The sequence below is a fragment of the Corapipo altera genome, unplaced genomic scaffold, assembly GCF_003945725.1.
Source record: "Corapipo altera isolate COAL_440 unplaced genomic scaffold, ASM394572v1 61085, whole genome shotgun sequence".
NCBI lineage: Eukaryota > Metazoa > Chordata > Aves > Passeriformes > Pipridae > Corapipo > Corapipo altera.
Genome location: NW_020885021.1, coordinates 640,596 through 661,306, shown reverse-complemented (window position 1 = coordinate 661,306; position 20,711 = coordinate 640,596). Strand labels below are relative to the sequence as shown.

General features: G+C 46.4%; 1 long non-coding RNA gene across 1 annotated transcript; it reads right to left on the bottom strand.

The window, feature by feature from the left end:
- Positions 1 to 398: 398 nt before the first annotated feature.
- LOC113959090 lies at positions 399 to 19,317 on the bottom strand. Its single transcript, XR_003531700.1, has 3 exons — positions 19,220 to 19,317; positions 15,819 to 15,821; positions 399 to 412 (listed from the first exon to the last, which is right to left on the bottom strand). It is a non-coding gene; the product is annotated as an uncharacterized LOC113959090 (long non-coding RNA).
- Positions 19,318 to 20,711: the final 1,394 nt, after the last annotated feature.

The following is a 20,711-nucleotide window of genomic DNA, read 5'->3' as shown; positions in this document are numbered from 1 at the left end:
GTGACAGGGAGTTCTCAAGAGGTGACAGTGGGGGAAGATGAAGTGAGTTTGATGGGGAAGGAGTGGCAGAGACACCCCATGTATCCTGGGTATTGATTACCTAAAGAATGGATATTTTAAAGATCCAAAAGGACATCCGTGGGCCTTAGGGATAGCTGCCGTAGAGACAGAATGGATTAAACAGTTGAATGCATTGCCTGGTGTATCGGGGCGAAGTTGGGATGTTATTTTTGGTCTGTGTTTTGGCCCTAGCCACCTGCAAAAGTTTATGTTTTCTCCTGCCAAGTCTGCTGATAAAGCAGTGAACTTGGTCTTGGAGAGAGAGTTTCTGTGTAAACTATTTTAATTGGTCTGTTGTGATTGGCCCATTTCTCTTCAAGGGCAGTTAGAGGACAAAGTGATGATGATGGTGCTGAAGGCCATCCCCCAGACTCAATTGGAAAGACCCCCCCCAATTCACTGCGCCTGCGTCAGGGGATTTCCAAAGTGCTCACGCATGCGCAGGAGGGGTGCACTTACATAACAGTAGGGGTGGGATTGAGAGCCCCTGACGGGGCGGTACTGGCCATGCCTCCCCGGGGCAGGTGCTCTCAATAAACTTTAAAAAGGCAGACTCGTGTCTAGGAGGGGAAGCTTTGGCTCTTCACGATGGATCAAGATGCTTTTAGTGGGGACGCCTGCTGCACGTGGGAGCCTGCCACCCCTCCGGAACACGCAACTGCCGTAGAGAGGTTTCATTACTGGTTAGGATGGGTAAGATTATCTTATAGGTGACACCTGGGTGAGTATGGGGTATAGAGATATCTTACTTGGGTTTCTGTGCACTTTGTCCTCCTTGGCCCTAATTCTTTTCCCTCAGGCGCCTGTTTTTATTCACCTTTTTTTCCCTGTTTGCCACCTGTTTCTAATAAATAGCTATTGTTTGCCAACTAGCAACGGTGTTTGGTTTATTCACGTACCAGGATCCCTCGAACCTGTTTTTCCCCTGGTTTTTTCCACCCTTCCCTGTTACACCTGGCCTCTCAGAGAATCCTTCTGCTGTGGGATTGCTAAAGGTTGAAGAACAGCAGGTGCCAATCGCCACTGCAACAGTGCATTGATGGCAATACCGCACGAACCAAGACTCTGTGATCCCCATCCATAAGATGATCCGTGAGCTGGAGAGGCAAGAAGTGGTCAGCAAGACTCGCTCACCCTTCAATAGCCCCATTTGGCCTGTGCGTAAACCCAGTGGAGAATGGAGATTGACAGTGGACTACTGTGACTTGAATGAAGAAGGATGAAGCTCCAGAACACCTGCAGTACATCGATGACATCATTGTATGAGGGAACACGGCAGAAGAAGTCTTTAATAAAGGAGAAAAGATCATCTAGATTGTCCTGAAAGCTCTGTTTGCCATCAAATGGAGTAAGGTCAAAGGACCTGAGCGAGAAATCCAGTTCCTGGGAGTGAAATGGTCAGACCAGTGCCGTCAGATCCCAATGGAAGTCATCAACAAGATAACAGCAATGTCCCCACTGACCAGCAAAAAGGAAACACAAGCTTTCTTAGCCACCGTAGGTTTCTGGAGGATGCACATCCCAGAATACAGCCAGATTGTAAAGTCCTCCCTACTTCATAACATGCAAGAAGAACGATTTCCAGTGGGGTCCCAAACAGCAACAAACCTTTGAATAGACCAAACAGGAGATTGCTCATGCTGTTGCCCTTGGGCCAGTCAGGAAAGGACCAGAGGTGAAGAATATGTTCTACTCTGCAACCAGGGAAAATGGTCTTTCCTGGAGCCTCTGGTAGAAGGTGCCTGGGGAGACTCAAGGACAACCACTTGGATTCTGGAACCAAAGCTACAGAGGGACTGAGGCCAACTACACTCCAACAGAAAAGGAGATTCTAGCAGCCTATGAAGGAGTTCAAGCTACCTCAGAAGTGATCGGCACAGAAGCACAGCTTTTGCCGGAACCCTGACTACCAGTGCTGGGGTGGATGTTCAAAGGAAAGGTTCCCTCCACGCATCATGCCACTGAGGGCACATGGAGTAAGTGAATTGCCCTGATCATGTAGCGCCCCTGAATTGGAAATCCAAATTGCTCTGTGTGGCAGTAAATCTGCAGTATATGAGAAAACTGTGGTTTAAACATGTTTCAAAATGGCTTTTTGTAGTCTCTTTGCTAACTCATGCTTTCTTCTTCCCGACACCCCCTGTGAAGGACTATTGTCTCCCATGCAGGAATGTCCTGGGAAGATGTCCTAAGGTATTCTCATTGGTCCCTTTTTACCCCTTCCTATTGGTTGTTAACCCCTTCCTGCAACCTGTAATTGGTTACTCTGTGAATCTTCCTAAGCCTATAAATGTAACCCCCCCAACAATAAACTCTCTTTTGCCTCCTCTCTGTGCCCTGTGTGCTGTCTCTGTGGCAGCCATGGGACCACGTGGGGAGGGGAGAGTACCTCTCCCCTCCAGGCTCAGGACCTGAAGAAACTCCTGGCGCTGGAGTCTCCCCCCCCATCCACCCAAACCGTCAGAAATGGTTCCTCAGATGGAAATGGAACTAGAACTGGGCCGCTCCACACCACGGGGGGAAAGAGATCCAGAGTTCTGGCCTGAAGGTGAGAATTTTGGTCTGGCAGATGAAGAGGAAGAACAGGTGGCACGTGCTGAGGAAGCTCCACCATACAAGCAACCACCAGAGGACGAAAAGCGTTACGCTCTTTTCAATGATGGTTCCTGTCGCATTCTAGGGACAAACCAGAAATGGAAAGCAGCCATATGGAGGTCCACACACCAAGTCACAGAATCCACAGAAGGACAAGGTGAATCGAGTCAAGTTGCAGAGCTCAAAGACATCCAGCTGGCTTTGGATATTGCTGAAGGAGAGAAGTGGGCAGGACTTTACCTCTACACTGACTCATGGATAGTGGTCAACTCTCTGTGGGGGTGGCTGGACAGATGGAAGAAGGACAACTGGTGATGTAAAGGGGAACCCATCTGGGCTGATGTCAGAGACTGGATTCATATCTCACGGGGTAGTTTGATTGATGGGTTGAATCAACCATCTTTGTGAGTGTGTATGGCAGGGGGGAGGGCTAGGTTAGGTCTGCAGACACATAATCTGCAGCCTCATGGCACTAAGGCACATGTAAGGCCTGTAGTCAAGATGGCCACTGGGGTCAGCAGACACATGGCATGGAAAGCTGCATGGGGGATCTGTCAGTCAATAAGGTTCACCTAGTAACCTGCCCACACCACACCCCCCAGAGCCTCTGATTGGCTGTGGCACCCCTCACTTTGGCTAGAGGGACAGTGAATAGTCAGTGATTCAAAAGTCCTGCCTGGGGGGAGTGGCCACAGTAGATAAAGAGGCACGCACGAGGTCTCCATCTTGTCCTGGCCTGCTGTCCTCGAAGCTGTCAACATGTGACCTTCCAGTGGTAACTATATTTTTCTCTCTTTATTCTTTCTTCTCTTAATCTCTCTTCCTTTACTCTTTTCTTCCTCTTGCGGGTAACTTAAACACCTATTTTCTGTATTTCACTTAAGTTGCAGGTATCTCACTTAAGTTGCATAAAGTTTTGAGTTTACTGGGTGTAACAAAGGTTTCCTACTCTATAGCAATGCTTGCTAGTCCCAGTAGCCTGTTGTAATGCTTTTGTGAAGTTGCATGTTATGTCTGTAAACCCTTTTTGCCAAAATGCCTGTTTTCTCACCAAATTAAAAGAAGTCTCTTAGAGAAAAGTGTGTAACCTTTTCTCCAGACATGAACTCAAGGTATCAAAGAACCAGAGATTTTGCAAGAGTTCATGTGGGCAAAATCTCTTGAAGTCTAAAATAAAAATGTACACTCAAGAAAGCTGGACCGGGGTATAATAGCTTCCAAAATGTGGCAAGACATTGTGGTCTGGGGAGAGAAGCTGATTATGGGAGTCTGCCATGTAGAAGCACACTAGCCCAAAAGATGAGCAAATTAAGAACATCGAAACAATGAACAGGCAGACTGAGCTGCCCAAGTCAAAGTGTCACAGTTAGACCTTGATTGGCAGGAGAAAGGAGAGTTGTTCCTAGCTCAATGGGCCCATGATGCCGCCTATAGGTGGACACAAAACTGAGCGGTGGATTTAACCAAGGACACTATCTCCCGGGTTGTTCCACGATTGTGAAAAATGCACCGCAATCAAACAGGTGAAGCAAGTAAAGCCCCTATGGTATGGTGGGCAATGGACTAAGTATAGATATGGAGAGGCCTGGCAGACTGATTACATCATACTGCTGCAAACTCGTCAAGGTAAACACTATGTAGTCACCATGGTGGAAGCAAGCACTGGCTGGCTGGAAAAGTACTCTGTGCCTCACGCCACTGCCCAGAACACCATCCTGGGCCTTGAAAAGCAAGTCCTGTGGTGACATTGCACCCCTGAACAAATTGAGTCAGACAATGGGACTCACTTCAAGAATAGCCTAGTTACCACCTGGGCTAAAGAGCATGGTATTGAGTAGATATATCATATCCTCTACCATGCACCAGCCACTGGGAAGGTTGAACGCACCCTTGAATGGACTGTTGAAAACTAAAGGCATTGGGCAAGGGGACTTTCAAACATTGGGATCAACATTTAGCAGAGGCCACTTGGTTAGTCAACACTTAGAGCCTCTGTCAACCGCAGTTGCCACTCCTGTGTGGCTGCCGCCACCACTGCTTTTTCAACAACACTACCCTGCCACTGCCCCACGCCGACTTCCTGTCGCTGCCAGCACCTCTAACCTCAGAGTCGCTGCACCGCCGCTGCTGCTGCTGCCAGTGTCTCTGACCGGAGTCAGACTCCCACATGGCTGCTGCCGTTGTTGCTGCTCATGCGACTTTGCCCAGTCTACATTGGGACCACATGGCCACATCGAGACTGCTTTGCCCCCTTGACGGCGCAAAGGTGAAAGAGTGATTTTGGGTGACATTTTCTCTGTTATTGTTTGATGGTTGTTTTATTCTGTTTTGTTCTCTGTTTTTAGTAAAATTGTTATTAATTTTCATTTTTTGTAATTTTGGGGTAGGGGTTTATATTCCATCAGAGGTCCCGCCCCTTGGGACACATTGCCAATAAACCGAGACACTGGGGCACTGACAGACTAATCAAACACTACGGGTCGAGGAAATCTCCCCTTTTCATGTGACACCTCTCTAGGAGGTATGGGGTTTTCATGCCATCTCTTCTTGCTGCCAGATTACCGCCACTCAGCTGGCTTAGGGGTCTTGAACATGGCACAACACCCCACGGTGCAAGCTGGGAGTACTTCCAGACCCTAACAAATCTTGCTCCTTGCCCTCATTTTCTTGATATTATTTTGTCCTTTACCTTTAATGTGGTGACACTAGTTGTCCTGGATGACAACAGATAAGAAACCTTCACAAGAAGGCAACAGTGACTTGCAGATCATTGCACTACTCATGGGACTTCATTTTCTCATCATGGTTTGTGGCACTAAGTTGATGTTTAGATACCTCCTGGTGTCTGAGATGGGAGAAAAGGGCCAGAGAACCTCATTCACCTTATCTTCCCTGTCAATAGTAAAAGACTCCTTTCAGACACTGACTACTACTATCAGGTTCATGCTGGGGCTTCATGGACCCAGGAGCAGGGAATTCAGGCCTCCATTCACAGAACTGTCACTTGAAGCTCAGGACTTGTCCCATGTTTTGGTCCACCTAGTCACTAAACACAAAAATCAAGGTTTGACTGAGGAACAGAAATCTTTCATACATACATGAAGGGAGCTCTAAGAGACCTCAGACTTTCATGTCATGGTGTTTTAGCAACTAAGACTCTAGCCCACGGCAGAATGCAATTGAGTGGAGCCACCAAATGGAAAAGCAAGGTGGGATTTTGTTCTATGCAGCCCCATTTCACTGCACAACACTACTTTGTTTTTCTTTTAGTAGCAAATACTAGGGCTACAAAGCAACAAAGAAAGCAAAGAAAAGGAAAAAGAAAGAGGAGGAGACAGAGGGGGAGAAGGATCAAAGGCTAAAGGGCACCCAGAACCTCATGCAAAGCACTTTGCATTTGATCTTGATCAAGAAGGTCCATCCCCCTTTTGCACAGTAACAAGCCATATTATGACTTGTTTTCTTGACTGAAAGAAATATGCCACCAGAAATTTGCAGATATCAGCTCTCACACACAAACCTGAATAAGGGTCACATTTTCAAAGAGGTCAATGCGTATTATATCCTAAACCAAGGACATAAGAGATCCAAAAAGATCTGGGGTTTGTCTGCAACTCTGCTTTCTGTGTGAATGTAGATGAGCAGTTTAGTACCCCTCTCCCTCCACCATGGCTCATGTTGGCAAGTTTTTAAGCAAATCAGGCAAAGGAGATCTCAAGGAATTAGGTTTTCCACAAGGTTTCTGAAAGTTTGTGTTGGGGAGAACAGAGAGAGAGAAAAAGACCCTGTATGTGTATCCACTCATAGTAACAATCAATCTATGGATTCATATCCTATTAAATATTGGAGAAACACACACACACCAGAGACCCCTTAAAATCACTGACTATCACAGAGCTTTCAATCATACTTAAACACAAAAGTCAATCAACATCAATGTGATAATTGAAAGGAATGATTCGTGCAAGCATTCCAATTAAAAGAAAACAAGTAAGGTCAGTATAACCTAAAGGAAAAAGAAAAACAAATTGTAAAACTTAATTGGACCCGTATAAAGACATAAAACAAAATACCTCCCTTTTACCTTGTACAAAATTTATAGTGAGGAGACTCTGTTTAGTTAACTAGATAACACTTTCCTATCGAAGTTATGAGAATTTACAAATTTTTATAGATAACAAACTAGTCTAAGAAAAACATCCGTTGAATTCCTGACTTATGCTTGTGTATAGATAACAAACTAGTCTAAGAAAAACATATGTTGAATTCCTGACATAACAATGTATAATGTTTATGCTTGTGTATAATGAATATGCATGAAGTAGCTGAGAATAAATGTAGAACACTGTGCCTGCTTTCGGGGTGACAAACATATGGAGTCACAGAAACTCCGCTTGTGCACCCAACGGTGTTTTGCTTTCATCATATAATAAATTCTAACTGGAAATCTCCAGACTCTGAGACTCTTGTTTCTCACAAACTTGGTGACTCTGCCCAACGTGATACCCTCTGTGTTCTGGGGAATATTTAGTGCCTGGCATAGGAGTGTGCCCGCTGTTTTTCAGCAACCTATTCACAGGCCTAGTGTCCCAACAGGACCAGGGTACCACATATATATGGTGAAAGTAAGGAATTAATAAGCTCCCAAAGTGCTGCAGCAAAAGGCCCATAATTCTTGTGCACGAAGACCCGAGTGAGAACAACGGACCGTAAGTATCATTCGGGGGGCGGATAGAGAGGTTGGAGTGAATGAGTGAATGAGACACAGCGTAGCTGCAAAACGAGAGCGGAGTCCTTATAACCTTGTTTCTGTCTCCCTGCAAGGGGCACAGCAGGTGAAGGGACAAAGCGATTGAATTGTTGATTGGACCTCTGGGGTCAGTGAAAGTTTTTCAGAAGGGACCTCTGTGTCGGTGAAAAACCCTAGAAGGGATCCCAGAGGGTCGGCAGGAAGGCAGGAAGACTTTAGAAGGAACCTTGGAACTATGGGGCAAGGAATCAGTAAATTAAGTTGCCTCAGGAAGGAAGGGAGCAGGCAGACATTGCCAGATATACCCCTTGACAGTCCTCTAGGGGTAATGATCTTAAACTGGGAAAATGAGAGAGTACCAAAAATAAGGAGAAATCAAAAATGATTCAGTTCTGTATGATTGAGTGGACTAAAGAAAAGATAAGGGATGATGATATCTCTTGACCTGTGTATGGATCATTTGAGGGTTGGATATGCCAAGCTCTCAACATTTATGTAAACAGCAAGGAGCCAATTAACCCTGAAGAAAGTGAATATGCTGCTTGCTGGAAAGAGGAGGTTTGACCAGAACCTACTAAAGTTTATAAGTTAACGAAAGAAAGGCCAACCGAAAAAGAATTAATAGAAACCAAATGGGAACCATTAGACAATTTACCTCCACCCTATAATCCATCCCCTCCTCAACCCCTTTTACAACCCTCTTCCCAACCCCTTTTACAACCCCGTCCACAGCCCCTTTCACCACCTTCCTTACAGCCCCCTTCGACTGCTGTTCCCACGGCGCCTCTGAGTAATTCTCCCCCTGTATAACCTCCTTTAACAACAGACTCCACTACCCTGCAAAATCGTAAGAGTGAGAGTCCCGAAAAACATAAGAGTCAGAGGAAAAGGTGAACCACCCCAAGGGAAGTTAGAACCCTTTTAGTAGATCAAGACAACTCTAGTGAGGAACATGAATGGTTACATTCAACACAGAAATTATATCCGCTTAGGGAAGTGCCCTTAGGAGGAGCACAAGGGGGAATTGGATTTGTAAATGCTCCCCTAAGTTCAGGTGAAGTTCGGGCATTTAAGAAAGAGATGGGGAGATTATTAGAAGACCCCTTAGGGGTAACTGAACAACTAGATCAATTCTTAGGACCCAATACATTTACTTGGGGAGAAATGCAATCCATTCTGGGAATACTATTCAACCCAGAAGAGAGAAAGATGATACAAATGGCAGGAGTACGAATACGGGATAGGGAAAACCTATTAGGCCCCCCCAGGGGACAATAAAATGCCCATTAATCCTCCCAATTGGGACCATAATTCTGTCGTAGACCAACAACACATGGCAGATTATCGTACCTTAATAATACGGGAGATTAAAGAAACTGTACCTTGTGGGCAGAATGTCACAAAGGCATTTAAAAGTCAGGAGGAAAAAGATGAAACCCTGAGTGCGTGGCTAGAGAGGTTAAGAAAAGACTTACAGCAATACTCAGGGATTGACCCAGAAACTCCAACTGGACAAGGGGTACTAAAGGTCCACTTTGTAAGTAGTTCCTGGAGCAATATCTGAAAAAAATTAGGAAAATTAGACGATTGGCTGAACCGGGGGCTTGAAGATTTACTGAGAGAAGCACAAAAGGTTTATGTGTGAAGACATGATGAAAAAGCAAAAACAAAGGCAAAAGTTTTAGTAGCTGCCATCCGAGAATCACAAAAAGGTGTAAAATCAAATGAGAGGAAGAGTTTTAAAGGAGAATGGAAAAAGGGGGGTGTTAATACAGACAAACCCCAGCGAACTGTCTCAAGGGCTCAAGAGTTTGAATGTTACTATTGTGGGGAAAAAGGTCATCTAAAGAGAAACTACCCCAAGAGACAGAAGGACTTGAAACTGTTTGAAGAAACCAAAAGGGATTAGGGAAGTCAGGGGCTTTATTTCCTGGGAGAGAAACATAATAAGAAACCCTTGATAAAGCTGAGATTAGGCCCCCAGGACGAAGAATATGAATTTCTTGTGGATACTGGCGCGGATCAATCATGTATAATCAAAATTCCTCAAGGTTGTAAAACCAGTAAAGGCACAATTAGAGTAATTGGAACAAAGGGAGAGGGATTTCCAGTGCCTCTAATAAAACAAGCCCAAATTGAGGGAGAAACCAAAATTACAGTGGGAGACTTACTGTTAGTACCTGAAGCAGGCTGCAATCTTTTGGGAAGAGACCTACAAGTTTCCCTGGGAATAGGAGTTGTGCCAGAAGAAGGAGAAATAAGAGTTAAAATAATGACTCTCAAAGAGGAGGATGAGGAAAAGATTAATCCCAGTGTATGGGCCTCAGAAGACCAAGTGGGGAAATTAAAAATCGACCCCATAAAAATAGAAACCATTGATCCCAATCGCCCAATACAAATAAAACAATATCCTATTTCTCAAGAAGGAAGAGTAGGTCTTAAGCCCATCATAGATAAATTACTGACAAATGGGACTTTAGAAGTCTGTATGTCCCCTTATAACACCCCCACACAACCCCTTGAGAAGGAGTCTCCCCTCCTTGACACTGCCATCGGCCTCAGTCCCTTGCCTTGCCAGTGCTGCTGGGATAAGCCCTGGGAGAACCACTGCTGACTGTTTTGGAGCGAGGTACCTGCCTCTATGAGAAATAAAAATATGAGTTTATAGGCGTATTGCAAAGTTGTAAGATATCCAAGTCTCAGAGTGGACTTGGGTGTCAGGGCCTTATTCGACCAGTTAAGGGAAATATAAAATTTCCTAAAACTTAAAATCTTTTGGGGTCATGTGAGAGTTTGGTACACAGGGGTTTCTTTTCTCTCTTTGGGTTAAGAACAAAGGAAGATCCATCACTTTTGACAGGGGATGGCCAGTGACCAATTAAAAAGGATAAGTCCCTTTTCAGAGAAAAGAAACCTTTTTAGGTAAAAGTGAATATATTAAGCTTATCTGAAAAAGGTGGGATTTTTGTAAAGCTATAAAACACATGAAATTTAAACCCAAAGGGTCTTTTCTCCCTGAAGAACTCAACGTGAGACTAGACCCAGTGCGCTGAATAAAATTCTTTCTTTTGTTTCGTGAGTTTTTTCCGTCCTTCTAAATTCAAGAAAGAAGTTTTTCTCACAATTTTGGAGGCACCGCTGGGATCTGAACGTCCACCAGCCCGAGACGGGGAGGACCAACTCTCCTGGAAGGTGCACCCCGTCGAGTTCAGTGGTCTAGGGGGGTTGGGAACCCTCCTTCAGGACGGTTGAGAGGAAAAGACCCAGGATGGACGACTGTGAAACAAAGAGAATAAAGAGAAGAGACTGACCGGTACAGACAGTAAAAAGACAATGACATCGTAAATCCTATGCAAAATTCGGTAAGACACAAAAAGGGGTTATTTTAATTTTTACTGGGTAAATTGGGTAAAAAAAAAGAGGAGTGTGCGTGAGTGTGCTTGAGACGTACCGGGGTACAGGGTATGGAGCGAAATACCACGGTTCCATCCTCCCACAAGGGAATTGACCGGAGAAGGAATGAAGCGATTGTTGTGCAGTGTGAATGAGAGACTCCTTAGAGTAAAAAGTGGGCTGGAGTAAAGGAACCCTCCATGTGTCTAGAGGTTTTCTGAGAAGAACAATGATGGAGGCTGTGTGACCCCATTCTGGGAATCCTCCACCAGGGCACCGCCACCGAGCGAGGGGGGTGGTGATTAGGGATTCAGTAGTACAACAAAAGGGAGGGGGGGAAACAAAAGGGTGCGTGCCTTTGTAACCCTCCGCCCGCCCGTTACAGATCCCAGTTAAAACCTCCAGACTGCTCAGGACTGGGCAGGGAAGGGAGGGGGAACAAAAACCCCATCAGAGCAAGGCTGGAGTTTGAAAACTCCCAGTCTGAAGTGCATTCCTCTGCTCCGTAGACAGAGGGGGGGGGAAGGGAGACAACGGGGCTAGTAGTCAGACAGGTGTATCCCTCCTCTTGTGGACAGAGTAAGGGAGGGAGTGGGCTGTAACTCTGTGGGATGTGGTCAACCCCTAACACGCTTACGCACACTAACACATAACTCAGAAAGAGTCTCGTTGGATGGCAACCAGCCAACACTGCACACACCATCACTGTAGGGTCCAAGAAAAACCCCAGTTTAACAGATATTATGGTACCGTTAACAACACCCCGAACTCACAACGACACAATGGACAGACAACACAGTTAACAGGAGAGTCAACAAAAACACGGCAAGGTGGCTACACTCTCAACATGAGGCAGCACGAACCTGTCAGGAATGCCCCTCCTGCCGGGTCCCAGTTATCTCAACAAGAAGTGGCCCAACCCCAGCCCAGACCGGGCTCCAGTGCGGCCCCAGTGCAGCCCCAGAGTGGCCCCAGCACGGCCCCGGCCCGGCAACGGTTTGTCTCATGTTCAGCATCCCATCCTCATCATCAGAATTATGTAGCGGGAAAGGATGCTGAAACTGAAACCATACACTGTTGAAAGCTCAGCAAAAACAATATTTATTACCAAGAGGTGACCAACAAAATGAAAACCCAAGAGAGAGGAAGGAGTAGGAAAATAAGCCCTCAGTACGACTCCCCCTCTCACTCAGACTCAGATGTTGCTTATGAAGTTCTTACTGATCTCAGAATGCCTAGAATTACCCATAGCAGAAGCTGCATTCTTGGAGTGTTGGCAGGCTCACAAGATGACGGGCATCCCTGCAAAAGGCAACATTGTCCTTTGATGTGAAACTTGCATTCCACTCCCATCACACACTCTCTTCTTTTTATACAATTAATTGGTGATGTCTACCCAGGAAGGTATGGCCAGCAGTGCCCATCTAGAGGCCTTCAGTCCCTCCCTCCATTATGCAAGTGGCATCTCTTCTGCGCATGCATGGGTATTCTGGAATTTCCCCTCACCTGCGTGATATGCCTCAGGGGGTCTTTCCTAAATGAGTCTGGGGGCTTACTTCATCAACCTCCTCTTCACTTTTTCCTTGAAATGCCCTTGAAGGACCATCAGCCAATAGTGAGGTACCAATTAATTACAGTTTATACAAGATGCTCCCTTCAAAGGATGAAAGTTCTCGTTTATCAGTGCTTGTTGTCTCATAACTTGACAGGAAAAGAATAAACTCTCACAGACGACTGGGCCAACCACAGACCAAAAAAATAGCAGCATCTAATTAAGCATGAATACAGTTAGTAAGCTCTCTTTTCCCCCCTAATTTCCTTTAAAATTTCCCTGTTCAACCAGGCTGACCATCTTCCCCGCCAACTCCCCTTTCGGCACACTGGGACAACCTGCTCCTGTGCATTTAAGACTTGCTTCTTGAAGCATGTCCATCCCTCCTGGACCCCTTTGTTTTCAAGGACTGTTTCCCAAGGTACCCTCTGAACCAGTTGTCTGAGTAGGCTGAAATCTGCCCTGCAGAAGTCCACGGTAGAAGTTTTATTGATGACCCTCTTTGCATCCCTGAATATTGAAAACTCTATTATTTTGTTGTCACTGTACCCCAGACAGTCTCCAACCACCACATCTCCCACCAGTCCCTCTCTGTGAACAGCAGGTCTAGCAGGGCCCCACCCCTGGTAGGCTCATTTACCAACTGGAACATACACTCCATGAATCTCCTAGACTGACTCTTCTCTGCTGTGCGGAGTTTCCAACAGACATCTGGCAGGTTAAAGTTGCCCACAAGAACAAGGGATGGCGATTTTGAGACATCCGCCAGCTGCTTGTAGAATAATTCATCACCCTCATCATCCTGGTTGGATGGTCTATAACAGACTCCTACCAGGATGTCAACCTTGTTGCCCTTCCCCTTGATTCTGATCCACAGGCACTCAACCTTATCGTTACTGACTTCAAGTTCTACAGAGTCAAGAGACTCTCTAACATATAGAGTCACCCCTCCACCTCTCCTACCTTGCCTATCCCTTCTGAAGAGCTTGTAGCCATCCATGGCAGCACTCCAGTCATGCGAGTCATCTCACCATGTTTCCATGATGGCGACTACGTCATAGCTTTCCTGCTGCATGATGGTTTCCAACTCCTTTTGTTTGTTACCCATACTGTGTGCATTGGTGTACATGCACTTCAGCTGGGCTGCTGATTTCACTTCTAACTCTGACTTTCCACCCTCAGGCTCATCTCTGGAGAGCCTGGTTTCAACCCCTTCCCCCTTCAAACCTAGTTTAAAGCCCTCTTGATCAACCCAGACAACTTACAGGCTAGAGTCCTTTTGCCCTTGCTAGATAGATGAAGCCCATCTGACTCTAGCAGGCTGGGTACCATAGAATTTGCCCCATGGTTGAAAAAACCAAAATTCTGCCGGTGGCACCAATTATTTAGCCACCTATTTATGAGTTTTCCTACTCGTCTCCTCATTCATCCCTGCTACTGCAGGAACTGAGGTGAACACCACTTGTGCTCCTGTCCCATTAACTAATCGAATCAGCACCTTGAAGTCCTTGAAGATGACCCCTCAGTCCTTGATTGTTGGAGTGTATGAAATCTTTATGACACAGCAGACATAAGAAATTACCTTAGCGAGAAACCTTGAGATTTAAACACAGACAAGGGAAACCTGTGTACACTATCTTTTAATTAAATAAACTTCTAGATTCCAGAGGTAAATCCCTTTTATAACTTTGTTTACCCCATCTGCTGTGATTGTGATAAAGAAATATCTGTTTATCTGAAGAAAAATATCTCCCTGGGCTTCCTGGACCTTTAACCCTAACTATGTATGTCCCTCCTTCTCTGGACCCTAGATATACCGAAAGTTTTGTACAATCATTCAGTTTTTGGACTCTCAGACTGGATCGTGTATTATCATTCAAACTGTCTCAGAAGATGACCCCTCAGGCTGGGTGTGAAGGTGCTAATACCTCCCCAGAGGGGAGTTATCACCACTGAGTCATTAGGTGTGCCCTGGGCAGTTGCTGCAAATGATCCATTATTAACAGTCCATCAGAAATTACAGAGAGTGTGTATAAGACACCGTTTTGGTGATACCCACTGTATTGGGTCTGGTTAAGCTGAAGTTCATTTCCCCACAGCAGCCCTCACAGTGCTGTGCTTTGCATTGGTAGCTAGAAGGGTGTTGATAACACACTGGTGTTTTGGCTACTGCTAAGCACAGCATCAGCACTGCAACATTCCTTCCTTAATTGAGGGCAAGATCCTGGGAGGGGAAACAACCAGGTCAGTTGACCCAAACTAACCAAAGGGATATTCCATACCATATGACGCCAGTTGGGATAAAAAAACCTAAGGCAAGGAGCAGGAAGGCAGGCATTCATTGTCTCCAGTGGCTGCCTGATGAGGAACTGTTACGCATACTGCTTCTCGGGAGTGGCCGACCATCACTATTCATGGGAAGTAGAGAATAAACCCTGCTATCTTTCGCTTCACTTTGCTTTTGTGCGCGCAAGCTTCCGCTTTAAATAAACGACCTTATCCCAACCCACAAGTTGTTTTTCCACCTTACTCTCTCCCCTGTCCAGCTGGGAAGGGGAGTGATAGAGTGACTGGGTGCACACCTGGCATCCAGCCAAGATCAACCCACCACAGTCCTTTCTGATGCCCAACCTGGGGCGAGATAAAGGTAGTTTTATATATATATATATATATTGCATGCTATAGTAAAAGTAGCTATTTGAATAGCAAGCTCCTGTGAGGGACATGGAGTTTGCTGGTTGCACTGCTTATCACTTTATTTTGTTAATTTTCAGGAACATACTAATATAAACAATGGCTCCGTGCTTTGCTTTTACACTAACAGCCTTGTTATGCTGGGGGAGTTATCTTCTGGTGAGCTATCTGGAGACAGTGGAGGAGTACACCCTTCCCTCTGTTATAAATTTGAGAGAGGAATTTTTCTTTCCCTGCTTCCCTGTAAGAGAAGTGGAGCTTCGAATAGGGAAGGGGGAAGGGAGGTAATTAGCCTTACAAAGGAACTGACTCTGCCAGACTGCATTCCTCGGTGATGGAGCATCAGGGAGGTTGGGGAGAGAGGGGGGGGGGCTGACGCTGTTCAGAAGGGAGAGTGTCAGACGGCAGAGTTGGCTCTTGGGGGGAGACAGGGTCTGCATGCAGGCATTTGGGGAGAGGGACTGGAATCTGGTTTTTTTGACTTCTCATCCTGGTCAACTCGGACTGCTGGCTTCGACTTGCCTGGTTGTCCCGCTCCCTGGATCTGCTGTGTTTCATCGGAGAGTTACGTGCCCGCAGGAGAGAAGGGAGGAGTTTTGAGACGCTGTCACCTGGGACAGAGGTGAGTCCCGTGGGAGTGAACTGCTTCCCTTCCCTTTTTTTCCTCCCACTGAGAGAAGGGTCCCCCATTTCCTTCTCGGCTTCTCCCGCAGTCCGAGACTGCTCCCTCTGGACCCCTCTCCCCACGTGGTGACCACCGGAGCCCAACAGCACCCCCTGCCGACCACGACAGAGAACTGCAGGCTCTGCACCTTCAACGATCGAACAGTTCCCCCTGCAGGCCACTATTAGGACTGCACTAAAGGACAGAGAAGTATTCTTTCAGACTCTTTCTTTTCTAGTATTACTGTCTAGTTTTTTTGTGTTCTGTTACTGTTTTTGCCAACATACATATATCTTTTAATAAAGGGTTGTTATTTCTTCTGTTTTTTCTACACTTCCTCGATTAAAGCCCCCTTAATTCTGATTTTACAATTACTGAGAGAGAGGAGTTTGGTCTATCTTATAACTCATCCTCTTTAGTAAACATTCCAGTCTTCTCAGACTGAGACACCCTCCCTCCCTAATGTTGATATAAATGGCTTTATAATGAAGTCTCCCGGGCTCCTTGTTAATCCTTATGTGAGCTGTTTAGTAATGTTACTGTTACTAATACTGTCAGCACATTATAGAGTTTGTGGAATCTGGTGTTATACTGGTGTAGGAGAAAACAAACTTTAGGTGAGGATATATTGGGATGCGCCCTAAGGTGCCCAGTTCCTGGGTGGCAGGGTGTGTGGAAGGATTTGGGTAAAGGAAGTCGGACAAAACAAACAGGAAACTGAGGTTACCCAGTCCCTGATCTCATCAGAACTCCGGGACTTGCGGAAAGATTGCAGCCGCCAGCCCGGTGAGCAGATTCCTACCTGGCTGCTTTGATACTGGGACAACGGGACTGATAGTCAACAACTGGAAGGTCATGAAACCCAACAGCTGCGATCCCTTGCCACAGATCACAAAATTGAAAGAGGAATTGGAAAGGAGAGAACAATTTGCAGTCTTCGGAGACAGCTCCTCCTAAGCATGAGGGAAAGGTATCCATTCAAGGAAGAACTAATGAGGTCCCCAAGAAAGTGGGCCACTGCAGATGAAGGTATCCAGTACTTGAGAGAATTAACAGTGCTGGAAATCACCTATAGTAGCCTAAGAAGGGATGATACCCCCAAAGACCCAGAGGATGCTCCTTGCACAATAGCCATGTGGAGGAAGGTGGTTCAAAGCTCCCCTGCATCATATTCTCACAGCCTGCTAACAGTATTGATATGGTTTGAAGCTGGTTTCCTGCCAAGTCTCCAAACCTTACCACAAGAAGTCCCCCCCCCCCCCAAACCTCAGGGAGAAGAGGGAGAAAAAAAACAACTAAGAAAACCCGAAACGAGAGAAAGACAGCTAAAGTGATATATATAAATATATTTATACTTATATTACAGTTATATACAATTGAAATATATATACAATTTCACAAGGGAAAGGGAAGGGGGAAGGGAAAAGGAACAAAACCAAAATAAAATATATATATATATATCCTAATCAGTAGCCCGAGATCTAGTAACTAAAGAGTTAGCAAAGAAATATCCCACCACTCTCCTTGGGACAACTGAGAGTTGCTCCGGAACGATCGCCGGCAACCTCTACCTCCCAAGGTCGACAAGGCCTTACCAGGCCTCACTCCCCAACACGGCAGACTCAACAGGGAACCTGCACCTCCAAGCCGCCGGAAGGAAAGAGAGCGAAGGCCTCTCCTCCTTTCTTCTTGTAGTCCAGCTTACGTAAAAATCGTAGGGAATACTGGGTAAATCTGGACCCTTCCTTGGTTACAAACTGGTCACCAAGGAAGGCCTAGCCCAAACCACCACACAGTATATTACCCAAAGATGGATCCACCAACTGTAGAGGTGATGTCCTCCTGGCTCCAAAATGTAGAAGAAATTCTGGGCACTTCCTCATTCCCACGGGCCAGCACCTCAGCTCTCAGGGGCAACCCAAGAGATCGGTCCCCTCCTGCCCCAGTCAGAGGGAAAGAAATCCCCAAGCGCAGGCCACATGGTGAACTCTGGTTCTTTCTGAGTGACCAGGGGGAAGACATGAAGAAGTGGGGTGGTGAACCCACCGCTAAGCTGGAAGCCCGAGTATGTGAATTAAGAGGGAAGAGAACGGTTAAGAAGGGGTCACCCAGGAAATCTGTCCATGTAGTTGCTGTGGAGACCCAGGAAAGAAATCATCGACCTCTCAGACGTAAAAGGGTTTAGATCAATTCCTTTGATCCTGGTGAGAAGACCTCTGGTCTGGCATCGCAAAGGTCAGACAGTGAATACTCTGACCAGGAACAGGAAGAGAGGCTCCCTGCCTTCAACCAGGAGGAGGAAAGGGATGATAGGGTCTACTAGACTGTGTGGATTCGATGGCCTGACACATCACATCCACAGAGGTAGATACGGGTGCACAGTGCACACTGATGCCATCGAGGCATAGAAGTGGAGAACCCATCTGGATCTCTGGAGTGACAGGGCGATGCCAGGAATTACTGGTATTGGAGGTTGAAGTGAGTTTAACAGGGTACAAGTGGGAAAAGCACCCCATTGTGACTGGTCCAGAGGCCCCTAGTATCCTTGGCATTGATTACCTCAGGAGGATATACTTCAAAGATCCCAAGGGGTATTGATGGGCTACTGTGAATACAGAGAAGATCAAACAATTATCTACCCTGCCTGGCCTCTCAGAAGATCCTTCCATCGTGGGATTGCTGCAAGTTGAAGACCAACAAGTGCCCATTGCCACCAGAACAGTGCACCAATGGCAGTATCACACCAACTGAGACTCCATAATTCCTATCCATGAGCTAATTTGTCTACTGGAGAAACAGGGAGTGATCAGAAGGACCCACTCACCCTTTAACAGCCCCATATGGCCAGTGCAGAAGTCTAATAGGGAGTGGAGGCTGACAGTGGACTATCATGGCCTGAATGAAGTCATGCTGCCTCTGAGTACTGCTGTGCCAGACATGTTGGAACTTCAGTATGAACTGGAGTCAAAGGCAACCAAGTGGTGCCACAACTGATATTGCCAATATGTTTTTCTCCATTCCTCTGGCAACAGAGTGCAGGCCACAGTTTGCCTTCACATGGAGCGGTGTCCAGTATACCTGGAATCAACTGCCCCAGGGGTAGAAACACAACCCAACCATCTGCCATGGACTGATCCAGACTACACTGGAACAGCGGGGAACTCCAGAACACCTGCAATATACTGATGATATCACTGTGTGGGGCAAGACAGCAGAAGTTGTTTTTGAGAAAGGGAGGAAAATAATCCAAATTCTTCTCAAAACTGGTTTTGCCATAAAACAAAGCAAGGTAAAGGGACCTGCATGGGAGATCCAGTTCTTGGGAATAAAATGACAGAATGGATGCCGTCATGTGCCTCTAGATGTAGTAAACGAAATAGCATCTATGTCTCCACCGGCTAAAAAGAAGGAAACACAAGCTTTCCTAGGCCTCGTGGGTTTCTGGAGGATGCACATTCCAGGTTACAGTCAATTTGTGAGCCCCCTCTATTGAGTGACCTGGAAGAAGAACCATTTTGAGTGGGGCCTTGAGCAACAACAGGCGTTTGAGCAGATCAAACAGGAGATAGCCTGTGTGGTAGCCCTGGGGCCTGTTCGAACAGGACCAACTGTGCGAAATATCCTCTACACAGCAACTGGGGAGCATGGTCTCACCTGGAGCCTCTGGCAGAGAATACCAGAAGAACCCTGAGGTTGACCATTAGGGTTTTGGAGCCAGGGTTATCGAGGATCAGAAACCCACTACACTCCAACTGAAAAGGAGATATTAGCAGCCTATGAGGGGGTTTGAACCGCCTCAGAAGTTGTTGGAACAGAAGTATGTCTTCTCTTGGCACCACGTTTGCCCGTGCTGCACTGGATGTTCAAAGGGAACATCCCCTCAACACATCAGGCAACCAGTGCTACATGGGGTAAGTGGGTAGCTATGATCACACAATGGGAAATCCCAGTTTCCCAGGAATCCTGGAAGAGATTATGGACTGGCCAGAAGGCAGAGATTCTGGAGCATTGCCTGAATAGGTGACTTGTGCCCAAGAAGCACCACCATATAACAAGTTACCAGAAAACAAAAGAGGCTATGCTCTATTTACTGATGGATCTTGCCATGTTGTAGGAAACCCTCGGAGGTGGAAAGCTACTGTGTGGAGTCCCACACAACAGGTCATCGAAGCTGCTGAAGGAGAGGGTGAGTCAAACCAGTTTGCAGAAGTGAAAGCCATCAAACTGACCCTAAAGATTGCCGAATGAGAAAAGTGACCTGTGCTATACCTCTGTACTGACTCCCGGATGTTGGTTAATGCCCTATAGGGGTGGCTATAGCAATGGAAGAAGGACTATTGGCAATGCAGGGTGTCATGGTTTGAGATAGCCCCAAAATCCAATTCTCTAGCTCCATCCCCCCTCCCACATCTCAACCTAATGTGAGATGGGTTTTTCCAGACAAAACACAACCAGACTCAGAATGGGGAAAGGGAATATATTACAATGACTGTACAAATAAATACTATAACACATTATACACACGATCACAACTATCTCTACCATGACATATAGTATTTACAATGGATCAGATCTCTTCTCCCCTCCAAATAAAAGTCCAGGAGGGAAAGAAGGACAGATCCCTTCCAGTCTCTCAGGGCAGCAGCTTCTTCAGAGTAGCAGAAGCAGTCTATCTCTCTCTCTCATGCATGCAGCTGTTGCTGGATCTCTGCCAGCACTCACGAGGGGATATCCAAGCCCCTCGGCCCCGTCATCTTTCAAGTGAGGGGTCTTCTCTTCCGTGGGCTTTGTAACCCCAGACAAGGCCGTTTCACCACGTCATATCACGAGACGCAGGGGTCTTCGTGATGGTCTGGTATCTCCAGGAGATTCAAGCTCCTTGCAGGACCTCTGTGCCCTGTCTCAGGCTGCGAGCTTCTTTGTAGCTTGCAGCAAGGGAGGGCCCCCCAAGGCCAACCTCCCACACCGTCCTGGTTCAGCTCTCAGGACGACTGAGCTTCTCA